The 12873-nt window shown below is 38.1% G+C and overlaps 11 non-coding genes across 11 annotated transcripts; all 11 read right to left on the reverse strand.

Moving 5' to 3' along the window:
* Positions 1-998: 998 nt before the first annotated feature.
* Positions 999-1070, reverse strand: trnat-ugu. The gene has a single exon. It is a non-coding gene; the product is annotated as a tRNA-Thr (tRNA).
* Positions 1071-1459: 389 nt separating this feature from the next.
* trnaa-cgc lies at positions 1460-1531 on the reverse strand. The gene has a single exon. It is a non-coding gene; the product is annotated as a tRNA-Ala (tRNA).
* A 1501-nt stretch (positions 1532-3032) lies between these two features.
* Positions 3033-3104, reverse strand: trnat-ugu. The gene has a single exon. It is a non-coding gene; the product is annotated as a tRNA-Thr (tRNA).
* A 377-nt stretch (positions 3105-3481) lies between these two features.
* trnaa-ugc lies at positions 3482-3553 on the reverse strand. The gene has a single exon. It is a non-coding gene; the product is annotated as a tRNA-Ala (tRNA).
* Positions 3554-5517: 1964 nt separating this feature from the next.
* On the reverse strand, positions 5518-5589 carry trnaa-cgc. The gene has a single exon. It is a non-coding gene; the product is annotated as a tRNA-Ala (tRNA).
* Positions 5590-7092: 1503 nt separating this feature from the next.
* On the reverse strand, positions 7093-7164 carry trnap-ugg. Its single transcript has one exon. It is a non-coding gene; the product is annotated as a tRNA-Thr (tRNA).
* A 404-nt stretch (positions 7165-7568) lies between these two features.
* Positions 7569-7640, reverse strand: trnaa-cgc. The gene has a single exon. It is a non-coding gene; the product is annotated as a tRNA-Ala (tRNA).
* Positions 7641-9594: 1954 nt separating this feature from the next.
* Positions 9595-9666, reverse strand: trnaa-cgc. The gene has a single exon. It is a non-coding gene; the product is annotated as a tRNA-Ala (tRNA).
* Positions 9667-10186: 520 nt separating this feature from the next.
* trnaa-cgc lies at positions 10187-10258 on the reverse strand. The gene has a single exon. It is a non-coding gene; the product is annotated as a tRNA-Ala (tRNA).
* A 1672-nt stretch (positions 10259-11930) lies between these two features.
* trnat-ugu lies at positions 11931-12002 on the reverse strand. The gene has a single exon. It is a non-coding gene; the product is annotated as a tRNA-Thr (tRNA).
* Positions 12003-12393: 391 nt separating this feature from the next.
* trnaa-cgc lies at positions 12394-12465 on the reverse strand. Its single transcript has one exon. It is a non-coding gene; the product is annotated as a tRNA-Ala (tRNA).
* Positions 12466-12873: the final 408 nt, after the last annotated feature.

The following is a 12873-nucleotide window of genomic DNA, read 5'->3' on the forward strand; positions in this document are numbered from 1 at the left end:
CTATTGGCTGTCCTAAAAAATCGCTAGAAGTTGCTAAAAACATGTCATCACCTAATTTGCAGAATTGGTAATGTGCATGTAAATGTGAAGGACACTGTAGGAGTGAGGAATAACATTGTGGGAGAGACAAAAAGTGAGCAAAAAACTCCCTAAATATGTTTGGAACTACAAATTAACTTTCCTTGTTTTTTTATGATACAATTCCAACCCTCGTCCTTTACCCGGCTGGCTTGAGACCGGCAAAAGTGAACCAAAAGAGACATACTGGCGGAGCGGAGCTACTTAGTTTTTCATGACCTTTTTATTTTATTCTTTGTTTTTAGTTTTTCAGTTTAGTTTTCTTAATTTGTTTTGGTTTTTAACCTTATGGTCCACTTAGGAGCCTAAAACATTTGACATTTTTAAACCTTAACATTTAGAAAAAGAAATGGTATACAATCGACATTAGCAATCTAAATGGACCAAAAAGAGACAATAGAAAAAAATGGCAATGGCAATGTGAGAAAATTACGGTAACTAGTCTGGCTCTAAAATCAGGTTAATTGTGTTTTTTTTGTGTGTAAGCCAGGGCGGGATCAGCCAGCGGCAGCTTCCCGCATGTGCGATTCATTTGCAGTCTGGACGCAATTGACCTTTCTTTACACTGTTCTAATGAAAGTACATTTTCATAATATCAGCTAGCTTCCATAAACGTCAAACAAGGATTGAACCCACGTGCTTCAGTTTACAAAAACAGATGACTTAGCACATCTATTTCCTTATTAAAATGTCAACATTCTGGAAAGTGGGAGTTGTGCAAATGCTAATTTAACAACTAAATATACTCATCAGAGAAGTTGTAGATTAACTTCAGACCACATACACTTCAAGTATTAGCTCTACCGTAGAGACACATCCCCTTACAATTATTAGCAGGGTTGCCATATTGAGACAACTTGCCTTTTCTTCAAATTCCTCCAGTTAAAGAACCTCTCCATGGTACCAGCTAATTTTCTGTAAGGCACAGATGGGATTTGAACCCATGATCTTCGATTTACAAGACCGACGCCTTGCCACTTGGCCACCATGCCAATCTACGCTGCAAATATTTATCAACATTCTGGAAAGTAGTAGTTGTGTAATGTGAATTTGGCACACAAATAAACTCAGTGGAGAACCTGGGATTGAACCAAGGACCTCATGCATAAATAGCATGCACTCCCCCTCTGAGCTTCCATCCCATTTTATTTGCAGGTAAAATGCAATATTAATACAATGTACTTTTTATATACACCACTCCATTGAATCTACAATGAAATTATAGCAGCAATTCTTAATACAAGTATGGACAGTCATCGAACCCATGAACTTCAATTTTTGAATATGATGCAATTGAAGTTGGCAACCATACCACTTCTGTTTCCTGCTGAGAATTTCAACATTCTGGAAAGTAGGAGATGGGCCATTGCAAAGGTTTCAATGGAGAAGCTGGGGATTGAACCCAGGACCTCATACATGCGAAGCATGCGCTCTACCACTGAGCTACATCCCCTTTCTGGGAAAAAGAGAAATGTTTCTTGTTTTTTTTAAATTTCACCTTTATATAACCAGGTAAGCTAGTTGAGAACAAGTTTTCATTTACAACTGCGACCTAGCCAAGATAAAGGAAAGCAGCGCAACACAAACAACAACACAGAGTTACAGATGGAATAATAAAGAGTACAGTCAATAACACAATAGAAGAAAAAAAAGAAAGTCTATATACAGTGCGTGCAAATGGAGGTAGGGCAATAAATAGGCCATAGTAGCGAAGTAATTACAATTTAGCAAATGAACACTGGAGTGATAGATGAGCAAATGATGATGTGCAAGTAGAAATACTGGTGTGCAAAGAGCAGAATGTAAATTAAAACAATATGGGGATGAGGTAGGTAGATTGGGTGGGCTATTTACAGATGGGCTATGTACAGCTGCAGCGATCAGTTAGCTGCTCAGATAGCCAATGTTTAAAGTCAGCAGTGTTGCCAACACCTCAGTAAGGAAAGTAGCTATTGGCTGTCCTAAAAGTCGCTAGAAGTTGCTAAAACATGTCATCACCTAATTTGCAGAATTGGCCATGTGCATGTAAATGTGAAGGACACTGTAGGAGTGAGGAATAACATTGTGGGAGAGACAAAAAGTGAGTAAAAAACTCCCTAAATATGTTTGGAACTACAAATGAACTTTCTTCTGTCGATCCTTGTTTTTTTATGATACAATTCCAACCCTCGTCCTTTACCCGGCTGGCTTGAGACCGGCAAAAGTGAACCAAAAGAGACATACTGGCGGAGCGGAGCTACTTAGTTTTTCATGACCTTTTTATTTTATTCTTTGTTTTTAGTTTTTCAGTTTAGTTTTCTTAATTTGTTTTAGTTTTTAACCTTATGGTCCACTTAGGAGCCTAAAACATTTGACATTTTTAACCTTAACATTTAGAAAAAAGAAATGGTATACAATCGACATTAGCAATCTAAATGGACCAAAAGAGACCATAGAAAAAATGGCAATGGCAATGTGAGAAAATTACGGTAACTAGTCTGGCTCTAAATCAGGTTAATTGTGTGTTTTTTTTGTGTAAGCCAGGGCGGGATCAGCCAGCGGCAGCTTCCCGCATGTGCGATTCATTTGCAGTCTGGACGCAATTGACCTTTTCTTTACACTGTTCTAATGAAAGTACATTTTCATAATATCAGCTAGCTTCCATAAACGTCAAACAAGGATTGAACCCACGTGCTTCAGTTTACAAAAACAGATGACTTAGCACATCTATTTCCTTATTAAAATGTCAACATTCTGGAAAGTGGGAGTTGTGCAAATGCTAATTTAACAACTAAATATACTCATCAGAGAAGTTGTAGATTAACTTCAGACCACATACACTTCAAGTATTAGCTCTACCGTAGAGACACATCCCCTTACAATATATTAGCAGGGTTGCCATATTGAGACAACTTGCCTTTTCTTCAATTCCTCCAGTTAAAGAACCTCTCCATGGTACCAGCTAATTTTCTGTAAGGCACAGATGGGATTTGAACCCATGATCTTCGATTTACAAGACCGACGCCTTGCCACTTGGCCACCATGCCAATCTACGCTGCAAAATATTTATCAACATTCTGGAAAGTAGTAGTTGTGTAATGTGAATTTGGCACACAAATAAACTCAGTGGAGAACCTTGGGATTGAACCAAGGACCTCATGCATAAATAGCATGCACTCCCCCTCTGAGCTTCCATCCCATTTTATTTGCAGGTAAAATGCAATATTAATACAATGTACTTTTTATATACACCACTCCATTGAATCTACAATGAAATGATAGCAGCAATTCTTAATACAAGTATGGACAGTCATCGAACCCATGAACTTCAGTTTTTGAAAATGATACAATTGAAGTTGGCAACCATACCACTTCTGTTTCAACATTCTGGAAAGTAGGAGATGGGCCATTGCAAAGATTTCAATGGAGAAGCTGGGGATTGAACCCAGGACCTCATACATGCAAAGCATGCGCTCTACCACTGAGCTACATCCCCTTTCTGGGAAAAAGAGAAATGTTTCTTGTTTTTTTAATTTCACCTTTATATAACCAGGTAAGCTAGTTGAGAACAAGTTTTCATTTACAACTGCGACCTAGCCAAGATAAAGGAAAGCAGCGCAACACAAACAACAACACAGAGTTACAGATGGAATAATAAAGAGTACAGTCAATAACACAATAGAAGAAAAAAAAGAAAGTCTATATACAGTGCGTGCAAATGGAGGTAGGGCAATAAATAGGCCATAGTAGCGAAGTAATTACAATTTAGCAAATGAACACTGGAGTGATAGATGAGCAAATGATGATGTGCAAGTAGAAATACTGGTGTGCAAAGAGCAGAATGTAAATGAAAACAATATGGGGATGAGGTAGGTAGATTGGGTGGGCTATTTACAGATGGGCTATGTACAGCTGCAGCGATCAGTTAGCTGCTCAGATAGCCAATGTTTAAAGTCAGCAGTGTTGCCAACACCTCAGTAAGGAAAGTAGCTATTGGCTGTCCTAAAAGTCGCTAGAAGTTGCTAAAACATGTCATCACCTAATTTGCAGAATTGGCAATGTGCATGTAAATGTGAAGGACACTGTAGGAGTGAGGAATAACATTGTGGGAGAGACAAAAAGTGAGTAAAAAACTCCCTAAATATGTTTGGAACTACAAATGAACTTTCTTCTGTCGATCCTTGTTTTTTTATGATACAATTCCAACCCTCGTCCTTTACCCGGCTGGCTTGAGACCGGCAAAAGTGAACCAAAAGAGACATACTGGCGGAGCGGATCTACTTAGTTTTTCATGACCTTTTTATTTTATTCTTTGTTTTTAGTTTTTCAGTTTAGTTTTCTTAATTTGTTTTGGTTTTTAACCTTATGGTCCACTTAGGAGCCTAAAACATTTGACATTTTTAACCTTAACATTTAGAAAAAAGAAGTGGTATACAATCGACATTAGCAATCTAAATGTACCAAAAAGAGACCATAGAAAAAAATGGCAATGGCAATGTGAGAAAATTACGGTAACTAGTCTGGCTCTAAATCAGGTTAATTGTGTTTTTTTTTTGTGTAAGCCAGGGCGGGATCAGCCAGCGGCAGCTTCCCGCATGTGCGATACATTTGCAGTCTGGACGCAATTGACCTTTTCTTTACACTGTTCTAATGAAAGTACATTTTCATAATATCAGCTAGCTTCCATAAACGTCAAACAAGGATTGAACCCACGTGCTTCAGTTTACAAAAACAGATGACTTAGCACATCTATTTCCTTATTAAAATGTCAACATTCTGGAAAGTGGCAGTTGTGCAAATGCTAATTTAACAACTAAATATACTCATCAGAGAAGTTGTGGATTAACTTCAGACCACATACACTTCAAGTATTAGCTCTACCGTAGAGACACATCCCCTTACAATATATTAGCAGGGTTGCCATATTGAGACAACTTGCCTTTTCTTCAAATTCCTCCAGTTAAAGAACCTCTCCATGGTACCAGCTAATTTTCTGTAAGGCACAGATGGGATTTGAACCCAAGATCTTCGGTTACAAGACCGACGCCTTGCCACTTGGCCACCATGCCAATCTACGCTGCAAAATATTTATCTACATTCTGGAAAGTAGTAGTTGTGTAATGTGAATTTGGCACACAAATAAACTCAGTGGAGAACCTTGGGATTGAACCAAGGACCTCATGCATAAATAGCATGCACTCCCCCTCTGAGCTTCCATCCCATTTTATTTGCAGGTAAAATGCAATATTAATACAATGTACTTTTTATATACACCACTCCATTGAATCTACAATGAAATGATAGCAGCAATTCTTAATACAAGTATGGACAGTCATCGAACCCATGAACTTCAATTTTTGAATATGATGCAATTGAAGTTGGCAACCATACCACTTCTGTTTCCTGCTGAGAATTTCAACATTCTGGAAAGTAGGAGATGGGCCATTGCAAAGGTTTCAATGGAGAAGCTGGGGATTGAACCCAGGACCTCATACATGCGAAGCATGCGCTCTACCACTGAGCTACATCCCCTTTCTGGGAAAAAGAGAAATGTTTCTTGTTTTTTAAAATTTCACCTTTATATAACCAGGTAAGCTAGTTGAGAACAAGTTTTCATTTACAACTGCGACCTAGCCAAGATAAAGGAAAGCAGCGCAACACAAACAACAACACAGAGTTACAGATGGAATAATAAAGAGTACAGTCAATAACACAATAGAAGAAAAAAAAGAAAGTCTATATACAGTGCGTGCAAATGGAGGTAGGGCAATAAATAGGCCATAGTAGCGAAGTAATTACAATTTAGCAAATGAACACTGGAGTGATAGATGAGCAAATGATGATGTGCAAGTAGAAATACTGGTGTGCAAAGAGCAGAATGTAAATTAAAACAATATGGGGATGAGGTAGGTAGATTGGGTGGGCTATTTACAGATGGGCTATGTACAGCTGCAGCGATCAGTTAGCTGCTCAGATAGCCAATGTTTAAAGTCAGCAGTGTTGCCAACACCTCAGTAAGGAAAGTAGCTATTGGCTGTCCTAAAAGTCGCTAGAAGTTGCTAAAACATGTCATCACCTAATTTGCAGAATTGGCCATGTGCATGTAAATGTGAAGGACACTGTAGGAGTGAGGAATAACATTGTGGGAGAGACAAAAAGTGAGTAAAAAACTCCCTAAATATGTTTGGAACTACAAATGAACTTTCTTCTGTCGATCCTTGTTTTTTTATGATACAATTCCAACCCTCGTCCTTTACCCGGCTGGCTTGAGACCGGCAAAAGTGAACCAAAAGAGACATACTGGCGGAGCGGAGCTACTTAGTTTTTCATGACCTTTTTATTTTATTCTTTGTTTTTAGTTTTTCAGTTTAGTTTTCTTAATTTGTTTTGGTTTTTAACCTTATGGTCTACTTAGGAGCCTAAAACATTTGACATTTTTAACGTTAACATTTAGAAAAAAGAAATGGTATACAATCGACATTAGCAATCTAAATGGACCAAAAAGAGACCATAGAAAAAAATGGCAATGGCAATGTGAGAAAATTACGGTAACTAGTCTGGCTCTAAATCAGGTTAATTGTGTGGTTTTTTTGTGTAAGCCAGGGCGGGATCAGCCAGCGGCAGCTTCCCGCATGTGCGATTCATTTGCAGTCTGGACGCAATTGACCTTTTCTTTACACTGTTCTAATGAAAGTACATTTTAATAATATCAGCTAGCTTCCATAAACGTCAAACAAGGATTGAACCCACGTGCTTCAGTTTACAAAAACAGATGACTTAGCACATCTATTTCCTTATTAAAATGTCAACATTCTGGAAAGTGGGAGTTGTGCAAATGCTAATTTAACAACTAAATATACTCATCAGAGAAGTTGTGGATTAACTTCAGACCACATACACTTCAAGTATTAGCTCTACCGTAGAGACACATCCCCTTACAATATATTAGCAGGGTTGCCATATTGAGACAACTTGCCTTTTCTTCAAATTCCTCCAGTTAAAGAACCTCTCCATGGTACCAGCTAATTTTCTGTAAGGCACAGATGGGATTTGAACCCAAGATCTTCGGTTTACAAGACCGACGCCTTGCCACTTGGCCACCATGCCAATCTACGCTGCAAAATATTTATCAACATTCTGGAAAGTAGTAGTTGTGTAATGTGAATTTGGCACACAAATAAACTCAGTGGAGTTTATTGGGATTGAACCAAGGGATTGAACCAAGGACCTCATGCATAAATAGCATGCACTCCCCCTCTGAGCTTCCATCCCATTTTATTTGCAGGTAAAATGCAATATTAATACAATATACTTTTTATATACACCACTCCATTGAATCTACAATGAAATGATAGCAGCAATTCTTAATACAAGTATGGACAGTCATCGAACCCATGAACTTCAATTTTTGAATATGATGCAATTGAAGTTGGCAACCATACCACTTCTGTTTCCTGCTGAGAATTTCAACATTCTGGAAAGTAGGAGATGGGCCATTGCAAAGGTTTCAATGGAGAAGCTGGGGATTGAACCCAGGACCTCATACATGCGAAGCATGCACTCTACCACTGAGCTACATCCCCTTTCTGGGAAAAAGAGAAATGTTTCTTGTTTTTTTAAATTTCACCTTTATATAACCAGGTAAGCTAGTTGAGAACAAGTTTTCATTTACAACTGCGACCTAGCCAAGATAAAGGAAAGCAGCGCAACACAAACAACAACACAGAGTTACAGATGGAATAATAAAGAGTACAGTCAATAACACAATAGAAGAAAAAAAAGAAAGTCTATATACAGTGCGTGCAAATGGAGGTAGGGCAATAAATAGGCCATAGTAGCGAAGTAATTACAATTTAGCAAATGAACACTGGAGTGATAGATGAGCAAATGATGATGTGCAAGTAGAAATACTGGTGTGCAAAGAGCAGAATGTAAATTAAAACAATATGGGGATGAGGTAGGTAGATTGGGTGGGCTATTTACAGATGGGCTATGTACAGCTGCAGCGATCAGTTAGCTGCTCAGATAGCCAATGTTTAAAGTCAGCAGTGTTGCCAACACCTCAGTAAGGAAAGTAGCTATTGGCTGTCCTAAAAGTCGCTAGAAGTTGCTAAAACATGTCATCACCTAATTTGCAGAATTGGCAATGTGCATGTAAATGTGAAGGACACTGTAGGAGTGAGGAATAACATTGTGGGAGAGACAAAAAGTGAGCAAAAAACTCCCTAAATATGTTTGGAACTACAAATGAACTTTCTTCTGTCGATCCTTGTTTTTTTATGATACAATTCCAACCCTCGTCCTTTACCCGGCTGGCTTGAGACCGGCAAAAGTGAACCAAAAGAGACATACTGGCGGAGCGGAGCTACTTAGTTTTTCATGACCTTTTTATTTTATTCTTTGTTTTTAGTTTTTCAGTTTAGTTTTCTTAATTTGTTTTGGTTTTTAACCTTATGGTCCACTTAGGAGCCTAAAACATTTGACATTTTTAACCTTAACATTTAGAAAAAAGAAATGGTATACAATCGACATTAGCAATCTAAATGGACCAAAAAGAGACCATAGAAAAAAATGGCAATGGCAATGTGAGAAAATTACGGTAACTAGTCTGGCTCTAAATCAGGTTAATTGTGTTTTTTTTTTGTGTAAGCCAGGGCGGGATCAGCCAGCGGCAGCTTCCCGCATGTGCGATTCATTTGCAGTCTGGACGCAATTGACCTTTTCTTTACACTGTTCTAATGAAAGTACATTTTCATAATATCAGCTAGCTTCCATAAACGTCAAACAAGGATTGAACCCACGTGCTTCAGTTTACAAAAACAGATGACTTAGCACATCTATTTCCTTATTAAAATGTCAACATTCTGGAAAGTGGGAGTTGTGCAAATGCTAATTTAACAACTAAATATACTCATCAGAGAAGTTGTGGATTAACTTCAGACCACATACACTTCAAGTATTAGCTCTACCGTAGAGACACATCCCCTTACAATATATTAGCAGGGTTGCCATATTGAGACAACTTGCCTTTTCTTCAAATTCCTCCAGTTAAAGAACCTCTCCATGGTACCAGCTAATTTTCAGTAAGGCACAGATGGGATTTGAACCCATGATCTTCGGTTTACAAGACCAACGCCTTGCCACTTGGCCACCATATGCTGCAAAATATTTATCAACATTCTGGAAAGTAGTAGTTGTGTAATGTGAATTTGGCACACAAATAAACTCAGTGGAGAACCTTGGGAACCAAGGACCTCATGCATAAATAGCATGCACTCCCCCTCTGAGCTTCCATCCCATTTTATTTGCAGGTAAAATGCAATATTAATACAATGTACTTTTTATATACACCACTCCATTGACTCTACAATGAAATGATAGCAGCAATTCTTAATACAAGTATGGACAGTCATCGAACCCATGAACTTCAGTTTTTGAAAATGATGCAATTGAAGTTGGCAACCATACCACTTCTGTTTCCTGCTGAGAATTTCAACATTCTGGAAAGTAGGAGATGGGCCATTGCAAAGGTTTCAGTGGAGAAGCTGGGGATTGAACCCAGGACCTCATACATGCGAAGAATGCGCTCTACCACTGAGCTACATCCCCTTTCTGGGAAAAAGAGAAATGTTTCTTGTTTTTTTAAATTTTACCTTTATATAACCAGGTAAGCTAGTTGAGAACAAGTTTTCATTTACAACTGCGTTTACAAAAACAGATGACTTAGCACATCTATTTCCTTATTAAAATGTCAACATTCTGGAAAGTGGGAGTTGTGCAAATGCTAATTTAACAACTAAATATACTCATCAGAGAAGTTGTGGATTAACTTCAGACCACATACACTTCAAGTATTAGCTCTACCGTAGAGACACATCCCCTTACAATATATTTTATTTGCAGGTAAAATGCAATATTAATACAATGTACTTTTTATATACACCACTCCATTGACTCTACAATGAAATGATAGCAGCAATTCTTAATACAAGTATGGACAGTCATCGAACCCATGAACTTCAGTTTTTGAAAATGATGGAATTGAAGTTGGCAACCATACCACTTCTGTTTCCTGCTGAGAATTTCAACATTCTGGAAAGTAGGAGATGGGCCATTGCAAAGGTTTCAATGGAGAAGCTGGGGATTGAACCCAGGACCTCATACATGCGAAGCATGCGCTCTACCACTGAGCTACATCCCCTTTCTGGGAAAAAGAGAAATGTTTCTTGTTTTTTTAAATTTTACCTTTATATAACCAGGTAAGCTAGTTGAGAACAAGTTTTCATTTACAACTGCGTTTACAAAAACAGATGACTTAGCACATCTATTTCCTTATTAAAATGTCAACATTCTGGAAAGTGGGAGTTGTGCAAATGCTAATTTAACAACTAAATATACTCATCAGAGAAGTTGTGGATTAACTTCAGACCACATACACTTCAAGTATTAGCCTAGCCAAGATAAAGACCTAGCCAAGATAAAGGAAAGCAGCGCAACACAAACAACAACACAGAGTTACAGATGGAATAATAAAGAGTACAGTCAATAACACAATAGAAGAAAAAAAGAAAGTCTATATACAGTGCGTGCAAATGGAGGTAGGGCAATAAATAGGCCATAGTAGCGAAGTAATTACAATTTAGCAAATGAACACTGGAGTGATAGATGAGCAAATGATGATGTGCAAGTAGAAATACTGGTGTGCAAAGAGCAGAATGTAAATTAAAACAATATGGGAATGAGGTAGGTAGATTGGGTGGGCTATTTACAGATGGGCTATGTACAGCTGCAGCGATCAGTTAGCTGCTCAGATAGCCGATGTTTAAAGTCAGCAGTGTTGCCAACACCTCAGTAAGGAAAGTAGCTATTGGCTGTCCTAAAAGTCGCTAGAAGTTGCTAAAACATGTCATCACCTAATTTGCAGAATTGGCAATGTGCATGTAAATGTGAAGGACACTGTAGGAGTGAGTAATAACATTGTGGGAGAGACAAAAAGTGAGTAAAAAACTCCCTAAATATGTTTGGAACTACAAATGAACTTTCTTCTGTCGATCCTTGTTTTTTTATGATACAATTCCAACCCTCGTCCTTTACCCGGCTGGCTTGAGACCGGCAAAAGTGAACCAAAAGAGACATACTGGCGGAGCGGAGCTACTTAGTTTTTCATGACCTTTTTATTTTATTCTTTGTTTTTAGTTTTTCAGTTTAGTTTTCTTAATTTGTTTTGGTTTTTAACCTTATGGTCCACTTAGGAGCCTAAAACATTTGACATTTTTAACCTTAACATTTAGAAAAAAGAAATGGTATACAATCGACATTAGCAATCTAAATGGACCAAAAAGAGACAATAGAAAAAAATGGCAATGGCAATGTGAGAAAATTACGGTAACTAGTCTGGCTCTAAATCAGGTTAATTGTGTTTTTTTTTTTGTGTAAGCCAGGGCGGGATCAGCCAGCGGCAGCTTCCCGCATGTGCGATTCATTTGCAGTCTGGACGCAATTGACCTTTTCTTTACACTGTTCTAATGAAAGTACATTTTCATAATATCAGCTAGCTTCCATAAACGTCAAACAAGGATTGAACCCACGTGCTTCAGTTTACAAAAACAGATGACTTAGCACATCTATTTCCTTATTAAAATGTCAACATTCTGGAAAGTGGGAGTTGTGCAAATGCTAATTTAACAACTAAATATACTCATCAGAGAAGTTGTGGATTAACTTCAGACCACATACACTTCAAGTATTAGCTCTACCGTAGAGACACATCCCCTTACAATATATTAGCAGGGTTGCCATATTGAGACAACTTGCCTTTTCTTCAAATTCCTCCAGTTAAAGAACCTCTCCATGGTACCAGCTAATTTTCAGTAAGGCACAGATGGGATTTGAACCCATGATCTTTGGTTTACAAGACCGACACCTTGCCACTTGGCCACCATGCCAATCTATGCTGCAAAATATTTATCAACATTCTGGAAAGTAGTAGTTGTGTAATGTGAATTTGGCACACAAATAAACTCAGTGGAGAACCTTGGGATTGAACCAAGGACCTCATGCATAAATAGCATGCACTCCCCCTCTGAGCTTCCATCCCATTTTATTTGCAGGTAAAATGCAATATTAATACAATGTACTTTTTATATACACCACTCCATTGAATCTACAATGAAATGATAGCAGCAATTCTTAATACAAGTATGGACAGTCATCGAACCCATGAACTTCAGTTTTTGAAAATGATGCAATTGAAGTTGGCAACCATACCACTTCTGTTTCCTGCTGAGAATTTCAACATTCTGGAAAGTAGGAGATGGGCCATTGCAAAGGTTTCAATGGAGAAGCTGGGGATTGAACCCAGGACCTCATACATGCGAAGCATGCGCTCTACCACTGAGCTACATCCCCTTTCTGGGAAAAAGAGAAATGTTTCTTGTTTTTTTAAATTTCACCTTTATATAACCAGGTAAGCTAGTTGAGAACAAGTTTTCATTTACAACTGCGACCTAGCCAAGATAAAGGAAAGCAGCGCAACACAAACAACAACACAGAGTTACAGATGGAATAATAAAGAGTACAGTCAATAACACAATAGAAGAAAAAAAAGAAAGTCTATATACAGTGCGTGCAAATGGAGGTAGGGCAATAAATAGGCCATAGTAGCGAAGTAATTACAATTTAGCAAATGAACACTGGAGTGATAGATGAGCAAATGATGATGTGCAAGTAGAAATACTGGTGTGCAAAGAGCAGAATGTAAATTAAAACAATATGGGGATGAGGTAGGTAGATTGGGTGGGCTATTTACAGATGGGC

Source organism: Oncorhynchus mykiss, unplaced genomic scaffold (genome assembly GCF_013265735.2).
Source record: "Oncorhynchus mykiss isolate Arlee unplaced genomic scaffold, USDA_OmykA_1.1 un_scaffold_712, whole genome shotgun sequence".
Taxonomy (NCBI): Eukaryota; Metazoa; Chordata; class Actinopteri; order Salmoniformes; family Salmonidae; genus Oncorhynchus; species Oncorhynchus mykiss.